The sequence below is a fragment of the Mustelus asterias genome, chromosome 22 (assembly GCF_964213995.1).
Source record: "Mustelus asterias chromosome 22, sMusAst1.hap1.1, whole genome shotgun sequence".
Classification (NCBI taxonomy): domain Eukaryota; kingdom Metazoa; phylum Chordata; class Chondrichthyes; order Carcharhiniformes; family Triakidae; genus Mustelus; species Mustelus asterias.
The window spans coordinates 43,251,104-43,264,642 of record NC_135822.1 but is presented as its reverse complement, the minus strand read 5'-3'; the positions used below and the strand labels follow the sequence as shown (position 1 = coordinate 43,264,642).

General features: G+C 44.3%; 1 protein-coding gene across 8 annotated transcripts in view; it reads right to left on the bottom strand.

Moving 5' to 3' along the window:
• Nucleotides 1–12,081, bottom strand: part of LOC144510017 (uncharacterized) — a 275,355-nt gene extending 263,274 nt beyond the window's left edge. For 4 of the 8 annotated variants that reach the window (XM_078239202.1, XM_078239206.1, XM_078239205.1 and 1 more), the window contains exons 1-2: nt 11,994–12,078; nt 8,882–9,133 (exon numbers count right to left, since the gene is read on the bottom strand). The gene's annotated coding sequence lies outside the window, so the exon portion shown is untranslated. Of the gene's footprint in view, nt 1–8,881; nt 9,134–11,993 lie in introns of all 8 variants that reach the window. The other 4 variants (XM_078239208.1, XM_078239207.1, XM_078239203.1 and 1 more) reach the window with 3 other exon arrangements.
• Nucleotides 12,082–13,539: the final 1,458 nt, after the last annotated feature.

Sequence of the window (13,539 nt, the reverse complement as noted above, 5' to 3'; positions counted from 1 at the left end):
ACTCTCTCCTTTCCTTCTCTATGTACGGTATGCTTTGTCTGTATAGCGCGCAAGAAATAATACTTTTCACTGTATACTAATATGTGACAATAATAAATTGGGGGGAGGGGGACCCTCTGTTACTCTGCATGTGATCGGTGGGGAAGGGGGGCGGGACTGCAATCAGTGAGGGAGGGCGGCGGGGCCATGATTGTTGAGGGAGGGAGGGAGTCTGCAATCAGTTTGGGCAGCGGGAGGACAGCGGGGTCTGCAGCCTGGGCCGTGGGGCCCCACAATTGTGGGAAGGGGAGAGCTAGTTGAGGCTGCCTGCAGTAGAAGGGGCCTGTCAGCTCTCTGTCTGTCAGACCCCTGCTACTGTTAATGTGCATGTGCAGCATTAGAGGTCTGCACATGCGCAATATCTCCCTCTACAGGCTGTCAGGCACATTAAGCCCCGCCCACAGTCTCTTAGGCCAGAAACAGACGAGTCCAGAATTTCAGAGACAGAGTGTATAAGGTTGGGCCTGAAAACACACCCAAAAGAGAGATCTGGAACTCTCCCAGTTTTACACCCGCCCCACACGTAGAAAGAATCTCATAAAATTCCGCCCATAGCAGCCAAACAACTGACTGAAAAGGTTTCTGGAAGCTGCCACCAGAAAAATATGCCTAATGTTTCACCCTATTGTGGGGCCCAGGCAGTTCAGGAATCCAGTTTCTGGCTTCTCATTCGACCACCGCTCAGTCCACTTCCAATTGGTACCCCTCCCTTCCCAAGATCCACCTGAGAAGCTCCTGCAATTTGCTAGCTGCCTCTGTGGCCCTGCTCCAGTTCGCAGCCTCATTACTTTTCATGGATCAAATCCTGGTGTCCAGGCCCAAGTATTATCCATCAGACATGGACCCATTCTGTGAATGCATCTACACCTGACTTCAATTTTGTTTTCACATTTAGGGTTTTAATAACATCACAATTATTCCTGTCATCTGTGACATTGTTGGCAAGACCACCAATATCTTCATCCAGATAATGAATGGTGACAGTGGAGAGTAACAGTCCAGGAGGACCCTTACAGGACGCTACTAGTGACCAGCCTCCATGCAAAAACTATGAAAATGCAATCAATTTCCCATCCAGTTCAGAATCTGCTCTTTCATCATCTAAAGTTACCTACTGTATGTTACCATGTCAAAGACTTGTTTTGAATGAATTCCGACAGGACTACTTTGACATGCCCATCCGATAGCAATCTCCTCTGTAAATTTAACCTAGTTGGTGGACACAGCCTTCTCTTCCAAAAGCTATGTTGAGAATTATTGATAATCAGGTGACCACATAGGAGCGTTTCCAATTCCCTTATTGGAAACATACTTCCAGAATACACCAGACAATTGATGGTGTATCTGGATTTTCAAAAAACTTTTGAGAGGTTAGTGTGCAAAATTAAAGCACATGGCATTGGCGGTAATATATTGGCATGGAATGAGAATTGATAAGCTGACAGGAAACAGAAAATAAAAATAAATTGTTATTGTTCGGAATGGCACGCAGTGACGAGTAGGGTCCCACAGGGATCAGTGCTTAGGCCCCAGCTATTCACAATGTACATCAATGACTTCCATAGAATCCCTACAGTGCAGAAGGAAACCATTCAGCCCATCAAGTCTGCACCCACTCTTTGAAAGATGAGGGAACTCCATGTAATATTTCTAAGTTTGCTGATGAGTCAAAACAAGATGAAAAAATGAGTGGTGAGGAGGAAGTAAAGAGGACTCAATGGTGATTTAGACAAGTTGAGTGAGAGGCCAAATGCATGATAGATAAGTGTGAAGTTATCCACTTCAGAAGGAGAAGCAGAATGGCAGAGTATTACTTAAATGGTGATAGATTGGGAAATAGTGAAGTGCAGAAAGTGCAAGGTGGAGCTTAAGAAAGCAATTAGGAAAGCAAAGAGGGAATATGAGAAAGCTCTGGCTGGTAAAAGTAGGGAAAATCCCAAGATATTCAGTAAGTATATCAATGGGAAGTGGATAACGAGAGAAAGAGTAGGGCCCATTATGGACCATGGGGTCAATCTGTGGGTAGAGCCAGAAGACATTGGTAGAGTGTTGAATGAATACTTCACATCCATCTTCAGCCAAGAGCAGGAGGAAGAAGGTATGGAATTCAGGGAGAAAGGCTGTGAGGTTCTTGAGCAAATTGACATAGGGAATGACAAAGTATTGGAGGTGTTGGCAGGCTTAAAAGTGGAAAAATCTCCAGGTCCGGATGAATTGTGTTCCAAGCTGCTGTGGGTGGCAAGGGGAGAAATTGCAGGGACTCTGACACATTTTCAATTCCTCTCAGTTAATGGAGGATGTGCCAGACTGGAGAACAGCTAAATGTGGTTCCACGATTTAAGAAGGGTTGTAGAGATAAGCCAGGGAACAACAGATCAGTAAATCTCACATCAGTGATAGGGAAACTATTAGAAAAAATTCTGAAAGACACCACCTATTTCTACTTGGAGAGGCATGGCTTGATCAGGGATAGTCACCATGGCTTCAGCAGAGAGAGGTCATGCTTAACAAATTTGATTGAATTTTTTGAGGAGGTGTGTCGATGAGGGTAGTGCAGTCGATTTAGTTTATATGGATTTCTGCAAAGCCTTTGACAATGTCCCTCATGGGAGACTTACAAAGAAGGTAACTTCACATGGGATACAGGTAACTTGATAAAGTGGATTCAAAATTGCCTCAGTTGTAGGAGACAGAGGGTGATTATAGAAGGTTGAATTAGTGACTGATAGCCAATGACAGGTGGCGTATCACGGGATTAGTGCTGGGTCCCCTGTTCATAGAATCCCTACAGTGCAGAAGGAAGCCATTCAGCCCATCGAATCTGCACTGACTCTCGGTGCATCATAGCCTATCCCCATAACCTTGTGCATTTAACCTAATCTACAAAACTGTGGACACTAAGGGGCAATTTAGCATGGCCCATCAACTTAACCTGCACATCTTTGGACTGTGGGAGAAAACCGGAACACCCAGAGGAAAATCATACAGACATGGAGAGAATATGCAAACTCCACACAGGTAGTATCTCAAGGCTGGAATTGAACACGGATCCCTGGCACTGAGGCAACAGTGCTAAACATTGTGTCACGGTACCACCCTTACTATTCGTCATATATATAAATGACATAAGTGATAATGTAGGGGGGGGGTGGGTGGCGGGGGGTGGAGGGGGGGCTGTAGGATTAGTAAGTTTGTGGATGTCAGAAAGATAGGCCGGGTGGGTAACGATGAGGCGGAGTATCTTGGACTACAAGAAGATATAGACGGAATGGTCAAATGGGCAGATAAATGACAGATAGAGTTTAACCCTGAAAAGTGTGAGGTGATTGGAAGAAGTAATTTGACAAGGAAGTACTCAATGAACAGCATGGCACTAGGAGGTTCTGTGGAGCAGGGGATATATTTGTCCACAGATCTCTGAAGACTGACGGGCATGTTAGTAGGGTGGTCACAGTAAGAAGTCTCACAACACCAGGTTAAAGCCCAACAGGTTTATTTGGTATCACAAGCTTTCGGAGCGCTGCTCCTTCAGGAGCGAAGGAGCAGCAAAGGAGCAATGCTCTGAAAGCTTGCGATACCAAATAAACTTGTTGGACTTTAACCTGATGTTGTGAGACCTCTTACTGTGCCCACCCCACTCCAACGCTGGCATCTCCACATCACAGTAGGGTGGTGAGAAAGGCATATGGGACACTTACCTTTATCAATCGAAGCATAGATGACAAAAGCAGGAAAGTCATGTTGGAGTTGTACAGAACATTGGTGAGGCCACAGCTAGAGTACTGTGTGCAGTTCTGGCCGCCATATTATACAAAGGATGTGATTGCACTTGAAGGGAGTGCAGAGGAGATTCACCAAGATGCTGCCTGAAGAGAGGTTGGGTTGTTTCCATTGGAGATCCAGTGAACTAGCTAGATGGATTCAGGACTGGCTTGGCCATAGAAGACAAAGGGTAGCGGTGGAACGGTGTTTTTCTGAATGGAGCTCTGTAACTAGTGGTGCTCCGCAGGGATCAGTGCTGGGACCTCTGTTGTTTGTAATGTATATAAATGACTTGTAAGAAAACGTAGCTGGTCTGATTAGCAAGTTTGCGGATGATACTAAGATTGGTGGCATTGCGGATAGTAATGAAGATTGTCAGAGAATTCAGCAGGACATAGATAGGCTGGAAAATTGGGTGTAGAAACGGCAGATGGAATTTAATCCGGACAAATGCAAAGTGATGCATTTTGGTAGATCCAATTCAGGTGGGAGCTATAAAATTAATGGCAGATCCATCAGGAGCATTGACACACAGAGAGATCTGGGCATGCAGGTCTACAGATCCTTAAAAGAGTCACCTATAGAGCAGACCAGGTAAGGGTGACAGATTTCCTTCCCTAAAAAGATGCCACTTCTTAGTTTCATCGGCTCTTTTCCCATTTACTGGAGAGTGTAGAATCTCCAAAAGAGAGGACCAGCTGTTCTCTCCGTACTCTGCACTGGAAGTCTTAGCCTACCTTGAGCACAAAAGCTTATTGGTCAAGCTTTCTAGAGTCCTACTATCCTGGGTTGTTGGTAACATCGCTTTTCTTCAAAACAGACTATTTTGAGAACATATGGGCCCTAAAGCCAACACTTGGAAGAGGCAGAGCAATGATTCACCTCAAGGATCAGTACTGGCCCCCACCCTGTTCAACCTGTACATAAATAACCTGCCAGCCACATGTTGATCTATGCAGATGATATCTGCTGTGCTTACCAAGCGAGAGATTTCAAGGACATTAACAGTGTTCTTAATGGCGATCTTAGTAATCTCTCTGTCCACTGCCAAAACTGGTGCCCAAAACATGTGTTGCCAAAACCGTATCATGTGTTCATCACCTTAACAATGCAAGAAGTCACCAAGAACTTGATCTCTACCTAAACGACAGCTGCGGCAAAAACCACCCTACATCCACCTTGATGTCATTTTGGACATCAGACTGACCTACAAACCATACCTCCAGAAAATCTCAGCTGTACTGAAGACTCACAACAATCTCATCAGCAAAGGAATCTCTTGGGGAGTAAACATCAGAACCTCCTCTTTGGCTCTCTGCTACTCAGTAGCTGAGTACTGTGCTGCTGTCTGGAAGAACTCTGCATGCTGCAAACAGCTAGATGTCCAGCTGAATGAGACCATGAGGAACATCTCAGGAGCAATCCGTTCAACAAATTGGCTATCTGTGCTCTGCAATCATGCGCCACCACAACTCCATTGTGAAGCTAGCACAGCATGACTGCGAGGAAAGAGTGTACAAAAATCCAGACCTGCCTGTGGTAGAAGACACCACCCCCCCACCCAGCAAACGCCTCATCTCAAGGCAGCCAATCTGGACCAACCTGCCCGAGCCAGGCAGTTCTGCTGTAGACCTGTGGAAGGATCTGTGGCACAACACCAACAACACAGCCCAAAATCAGCACCTGCTTGATGATCCCACATTGGAAACCCCAGGCTTTGACCTCCCGCATGCTGGGGTCGGACCTGCTGTAACACCCTCTTTTCCTGGGGACACTGACTCACCTCTGCACAACTGTCGTGAAGTGCAAACCATGGTACATATAATCAACAAGTGCCTGAGCTGTGCTTCAGTGGCAGTCTCACTACCCTACACCAGGCCAATGAGGAAGCTGCTAACTGGCTGAAGCATTTCATATTGCGCACCTAGCTGTTTATCAGTGCATATGATGGTAGCAGTATCAGCCTAGATTACAGGCTCCATTCTCTGGGTGAGACTCAAAGGCAATTATTCTAAGGACTATAGCTGACATTTGGAGGAATAAATATCAAGAGTTACTGGAAGATAGAATTTACCAGTACAATAAAATTTCTTCACAGAGTTCAGGGTTAGCTCCCATACAGGAACAGAGCTTCCAGATCCTTTTTATATATGAAGAGCTCATTAAATGCTTTGTTAGTCTAGAGTTGTATTGAGTCATTAACACATTTATAACATTTAACACATTTATTGTTGGCTTTCATAGCGAGAGGATTTGAGTATAGGGAGAGGGATGTTTTGCTGCAATTGTACAGGGCATTGGTGAGGCCACATCTGGAGTATTGAGTACAGTCTTGGTGTCCTTATCTGAGGAAGGATGTCCTTGCTATAGAGTGAGTGCAGCAAAGGTTTACCAGGCTGATTCCTGGGATGGCAAGTCTGTCATAAGAGGAGAGACTAAGTCAGTTAGGATTATATTCACTGGAGTTTAGAAGAGTGAGAGGGGATCTCATAGAAACTTATAAAATTCTAACAGGGTTAGACAGGGTAGATTCAGAAAGAATGTTCCCGATGGTGGGGGAGTTCAGAACTAGCGATCATAGTTTGAGGATAAGGAGTAAACCTTTTAGAACTGAGGTGAGGAGAAATTTCTTCACCCAGAGGGTGGTGAATGTGTGGAATTCACTAACACAGAAAGTAGTCGAGGATGTAGTCGGGCAAACCCAGGGAGTGTGGGCTGCAGCAGGGAGAGGAGTGTATGGAAAGGGTTAAACAGACGGCACTGTGGTATCCACACTCACTGCAGGCAGACAGGACAAAATACAAATAACTATATCTCAGACGGCACTAAAACAGTCACACCCCAGGTGGTATCACTCCCAGGTTACAGCAACTATATGAGAATTGATATCACTTATCAAGATTCCAAAAGATCTAGAGAAACCATTGTGCCTCTGAAATCTTAATCAATTATACAGGACAGTTAACACTCCATCGAAATCAGTTTGACATACACAACGCTCTGATATTGTAAACAGGTAGATAGGAGATGTCCAGAAAATGATTAAAAACTGAAGCACACAAGACAATGGAAAAGTATAATGTTATCAAAAACAGAACTGTAACCAATTCAAAGTAACAATATGATGACTTGATGTAAATATAATGCTTTTGTAATGTAACAAAAGGGGTGTAAGAATTATGCTCAGTAGAGTAGCTCGGAAGCAAGCTATAGTTACAGCCATGAGTTCTGCTTTCCCTCATGCATGTTGAATAAAGCCGAATTTGTTGAAATTCTACATGGTCTTGGGAGACTCAGTTCGTTCATTCCCTCCTCCGAGATCAAAACATCGTCTGATTTCAAGAAGAAATTAGGTATATCTCTTGGGGCTAAAGGGGTCAAGAGAAATGGGAGGAAGGCGAGATCAGGATATTGAATTCGATGATCAACCACGATCAAAATGAATCATGGAGCAGGCTCGAAGGGCTGAATGGTCGGCTCCTGCTTCTAGTTTCTATGTTTCTATGTAAAGAACCTTGCTAACATTTCTTAATAAATAGTGAAAGTAGGAAATTTTTCTTTCTTGACATACAGATAATGCTATTGGACAGGATTAATATAATGTACAACACACAATTTTATAACTTACCTCTAAAACTACAGTCTGACCCATAAATTATTAATCCATAGAATTCCTACAGAGCAGAATGAGGCCATTCAGCCCATTGAGTTTGCACTGACTCATATTATTCAGGTGTACCCCCCCACCCTATCCCTGCAACCCCGTGCATTGACCATGTTAGAATGTTAAGGGCAATTTAGCATGGTCAATGAGGAGCCCACACTCCCTGGGTTTGCCCGACTACATCCTCAACTACTTTCTGTGGGAGTGAATTCCACACATTCACCACCCTCTGGGTGAAGAAATTTCTCCTCACCTCAGTTCTAAAAGGTTTACCCTTTATCCTCAAACTATGACCCCTAGTTCTGAACTCCCCCACCATCGGGAACATTCTTTCTGAATCTACCCTGTCTAACCCTGTCAGAATTTTATAAGTTTCTATGAGATTGGATTATTGGGGGTAGATGGGAATGTGAAACTCATTACAAACAGATTAGCCTTGTCCTTATTGAATGGTGGAGCAGGCTCAAGGGGCTGAATGGCCTACTTCTGCTTCTACTTCATGCTTCTACATCACCAAGTGGAAAGCTGAAGGTGACCAAAACAGCTGGAAGAAGCCACAGTTTGCACATTCTCCCTGTGTCTGCGTGGGTTTCCTCCAAGTGCTCCGGTTTCCTCCCACAGTCCAAAGATGTGCGGGTTAGGTGAATTGGCCATGCTAAATTGCCCCTTAGTGTCAGGGGGACTAGCTGGGGTAAATGCATGGGGTTATGGGGATGGGGCCTGGGTGGGATTGTGGTCAGTGCAGACTCGATGGGCCAAATGGCTTCTTTCTGCACTGTAGGATTCTATTCTATGATTGAGATCCCCTCTAATCTGCACATCTTTGGACTGTAGGAGGAAACCGGAGCACCCAGAGCAAACCTACGCAGACACGGGGAGAACATGCAAACTCCACACAAACAGTAACCCAAGCCAGGAATCAAACCTGGATCCCTGGAGCTGTGAAGCAGCAGTGCTAACCACTGCCACCATGCCGTGTTGCTCACAACAAGCCATGCAGATCAGAGTCTACTAAACTCAACTGGACAGGTATATTGCACCTGTGATACTTTCCTTCAATTATTCTAAAATGTCTTCATGTCTCCCAGTCACAGACCTGAAAAGTTAACTTTGTTTCTCTCTCCACAGATTGGGATCAATAGTGGAATAGGAGGTGTTCAAAGAGTTCTAATTATGTAAATATTTTACCGTAAGTACCACAATTGTTACAAAGGTTAAATAGAAAGGTTTAGCAGACCAATGTTCCAATCAATAAGCAGCATCATTTTCTTAGTTATTATGTTCAGAAAATTATACTAAGCATACAACACAATGATCATCAACATTTGATAAAGCATTATTTAACTTTACAAAAGAGTTCAGATTTAAGTACTGGTTAATCACTGGATAGTCACCTTTAGTGTCTATAGTACACACCTTACACAGGCATACACTGTTACAGCTCCTCGAACCTTCCTCAAAATGCTTTCCTTTAATCTCCTTTTAATTTTGTTTGCAAATTGTGATCTTCGCTCCTTTAGCAAAGCTGCAGACTTGTGAAATGCCTCGGTGGAGAGTGGTAGGCAGGTGGAAAGGAACAAATTCCTTCCTTATAAACGTCACCAGGTCAGAGCAAACAGATTGGTTGAGAAAGTGAACTGTTTGCAAATTGATGAAAAGCTTTGCAATCTGATAACGATAAACAGTGACATCGAGAAGGCATTCCAGTGCTAACATTATGGTAAGAAAAAAAAAATTTGTGCAAAGAACCAGTTTAGCCGTGGCTCAGTGGCAACACCCTCTTCTCTGGGTCAGATTTTATGGTTTCAATTCTACTCCATTGACTTAAGTGTATATCTGTGTTGACACTCTGACACTTCAATGTAGTATTGAGGAAGTTATAGGCCAGTAAGTTTGACGTCGGTGGTGGGCAAGTTATTGGAAGGTTTGATAAGGGATAGGATCTACAAATATTTGGATAGACAGGGACTTATTAGGGAGTCAACATGGCTTTGTGTGTGGTAGGTCATGTTTGACCAATCTATTAGAGTTTTTCAAGGAGGTTATCAGGAAAGTGGATGAAGGGAAGGCAGTGGATGTTGTCTACCTGGATTTCAGCAAGGCCTTTGACAAGGTCCCTCATGGGAGGTTAGTTAGGAAGGTTCAGTCGCTGGGTATACATGGAGAGGTAGTAAATTGGATGAGATACTGGCTCAATGGAAGAAGCCAGAGAGTGGTTGTGGAGGATTGCTTCTCTGAGTGGAGGCCTGTGACTAGTGGTGTGCCGCAGGGATCGGTGTTGGGTCCATTGTTGTTTGTCATCTATATCAATGACCTGGATGATAATGTGGTAAATTGGATCAGCAAGTTTGCTAATGATACAAAGATTGGAGGTGTAGTGGACAGTGAGGAAGGTTTTCAAAGCTTGCAGAGGGATTTGGACCAACTAGAAAAATGGGCTGAAAAATGGCAAATGGAATTTAACGCAGACAAGTGTGAGATATTGTACTTTAGAAGGACAAACCAAATAGAACGTACAGAGTAAATGATAGGACTCTGAAGAGTGCAGTTGAACAGAGGGATCTGGGAATACAGGTACAGAATTCCCTAAAAGTGACATCACAGGTGGATAGGGTCGTAAAGAGTGCCTTTGGTACATTGGCCTTTATAAATCGGAGTATCGAGTATAAAAGTTGGAGTGTTATGGTAAGGTTATATAAGGCATTGGTGAGGCCAAATTTAGAGTATTGTGTACAGTTTTGGTCACCTAGTTACAGGAAGGATGTAAATAAGGTTGAAAGAGTGCAGAGAAGGTTCACAAGGATGTTGCCGGGACTTGAGAAGCTGAGTTACAGAGAGAGATTGAATAGATGGGGACTTTATTCCCTGGAGCGTAGACGAGGGGAGATTTGACAGAGGTGTATAAGATTTTGATGGGTATAGATAGAGTGAATGCAAGCAGGCTTTTTCCACTGAGGTTAGGGGAGAAAAAAACCAGAGGGCATGGGTTAAGGGTGAAAGGAGAAAAGTTTAAAGGGAATATTAGGGGGGGCTTCTTCACGCAGAGAGTGGTAGGAGTGTGGAATGAGCTGCCGGATAAAGTGGTAAATGCAGGGTCACTTTTAACTTTTAAGAAAAACTTGGACAGGTTCATGGATGAGAGGGGTGTGGAGGGATATGGTTGATGCGCTATCAATAAGGCGAAAGACTACCGGTGTGCCAATACAAGTGTAGGCTTTTATTCACAACAGAATCAGGAGCACATCCCAACATATAACCGACCTGGACTGAACAAGGGGGAGGAGACAGCCACCTTTATACTAGGTGCCGAGGGGAGGAACCAAACTGGAAGGGGATGTGTCCAGGTATGACAAACACACACAACGGTGGTCCATATAGGACAAAGGCACAACTGAGGTCCACCACAATGGTCCAAGTGCACGTCAGTGGGACTAGGCAAAAAATGGTTCGGCACAGACAAGAAGGGCCAAAAGGCCTGTTTCTTGAGCTATAATTTTCTATGGTTCTATGGTTCTAAGTGCTGAACCGTCAGAGCTAATCTCCTTAGTCCTGGGTGCATTTAATGCCACTCCTCCTAGGTGCCAACACAGCCCAAGTTTTATTTTAGTCTTGACACAAAAGCAACTTGTTTTCACACCAGTTTTCCAATGTTGTTCCTCTTGCAAACCGCAACTTAATCTATGGACTAGTGGCAACTGAAGATGGATCCTTAAAGATGCAAAGACCTTTTCAGAAGCTATCTTTGGTTTCAGATTCCTTTATTTATATTGTGGCAAAATGGGCCACCTAAAATGATGATTTACAGATCATGCTGGGATAATTGGACAAGCACTGAAACAGGCAGGCTGCAACCTCAAAAGAAAAGGACAGAGAGAAACAGAGAGAAGGCTGCAGCTCAGATAACTGAATACACAGGAAATAGGCCATCCCAAAGACAATGGACACTCTCTAGTCAAACATACTTGTTTACCAGACAAAGGGGAGACTTAGCCCCTTATTTGGGTGGGAGATATGTGACCTACGTGCCTCCAGCACCTACAGGTATGGCCGTTGGCTACACACCCAGAGGTCGGTGTGGCAGCACCTGATTGAACTCTTACTGATCAGGGCAATCAAGCCCTGATCGATTGATTGGCAAGAATCAGGAGACCACCCAAAAGAATACGAAAACAAGGAGGGATAAAAGGTGTTGCACAACAGAAGAAGCTCTCTCTCTCTCTCTGACCCACGAACGGCAACAACAACAGTGACCATCACCAGCAACGACCAGCACGAGGAGAGCCACCACACCCAAGAAGGAAGGAAGACCAGAGCCAGAGTGTCAGACCAGACCAAAGGACCAGACTATGCAGAGGCTACCGAGACCAACACACGGATAAAGGCCAATATCTGTTAGGTACTTGCCAGCCACGCAACAGTTAAGTCAAAGTCTAGTATTGGTCTTGAACTTTAGTATTCTGTACGATAACTTATTTTTGATTGGGTGGGTGATTATTAATTGTGTGCAAATAAATATTGTTGTACTCACAAGAAGTCTACTCGCAATTCTTTGTCCACCGTATAAGGGCTAAAACAGACTGTGTGGTAGGTGCAGCAACAGTATTTTGCATGTTACATTTCTTCCTACTGCTATTTAACCTTGATTTCTTTGCCTTGCAATACTTCATTGCTTCATTTGTTTATCTTTTAACACAACAGCCTTGTTGACATCAGCAGCATTTTGACCAGTAGCGTATTGATGATGTCAGTAATCTCACTGGCATGCTAGTAGTATTATCACTCAACTATTAATCCAGAAACTCAACTAATGTTCTGGGGACCTGGATTCGAATCCCGCCACAGCAGATGGTGGAATTTGAATTCAATAAGAAAAGTCAGGAATTTAGCATCTACTGATGACCATGGAACATTGTCGATCGTCAGAAAAACCCACCTGGTTGACTAATGTCCTTTAGGAAAGAAAATTTGCCGTCCTTATCTGGTCTGGCCTACATGTGACTCCAGAGACACAGCAATGTGGTTGAGTCTCAATGCCCTCGTGCAACTAGGGATAAATGCTGGCCTAGCCAGAGACACCCATGTCCCACGAATGAATAAAAATACCTCAGAACTGTCGGAGGAACAATGCATGAAGCAGCAGCATTATAGCCGGGGGGCTTAACAATTAAACTGGGCCATTTTCTCTTGCCTGGTGTCTTTAACATTGGACTCCAATAAATCTCAGGATAAACTTTGTGTTCATACTGCAGAATGAAACCTAACCCAGCGGGAGCACATATCAGAAACACATAAAAATGCAGCTCAGGAACATATTGCTTTTTCAGTAGTGCTGAAGAGTTTTATGTTATGAAGTAACTGCACTGTGGGCGTACCTACACCTCGGGGTCTGCAGCGGTTCAGGAAGGCAGCTCACCACTACCTTCTCAGGGGCAAATAGGGATGGACAATGAAATCGCTGGCTGAGTCAGTAACACCTACATCCTGGGGACAAATAAAAATTAACTCCTTCGCAGCGTTCTGACATCCAACACTTTAAATTTCTGCTCATTCTATCAAAACTGTAACTCTAACTCTTTAAGGAATAGAAATGAATCAGTGGGTGGTATTTATTGGAGGTGACAGGAGTCTCATCCACCAGCTGGAGATCCAGCCCCTTTCTCCTCTTTTTTGGAAAGTCCACTGAATTGATTACCTCTCAGACACTTGGACCTTCTCCTGGATCAAGGAGCTCAGGTGCAGAATCCCACTCCAGAGGGCTACCAGCCAATCAGAGGCTAGCAGCTCTGCATTGCTCAGCAGTGCTACTGGGAGAGTGGTGGTAGCTGCCGGTAATGTACCCACTAAAGGTGCAGGATCACTCAATGAACACAGGCCACAATTGAGTGATTGTGGGATGTGGATTGCAGAGGGAGGTGGAGGTGGAGGTTGCAAGAGCACATTGGTAGCTCTCAGCATGCTCCTCCCCTTCCCGATGCCAGGGTCCTCGATCTTGCACTGAGTGCCTTTGAACCCTGCCCAAAACACTCAATAGGGTAGTAATTGTCAAATTACTCCTTCCTAAGTGTATCACCTCA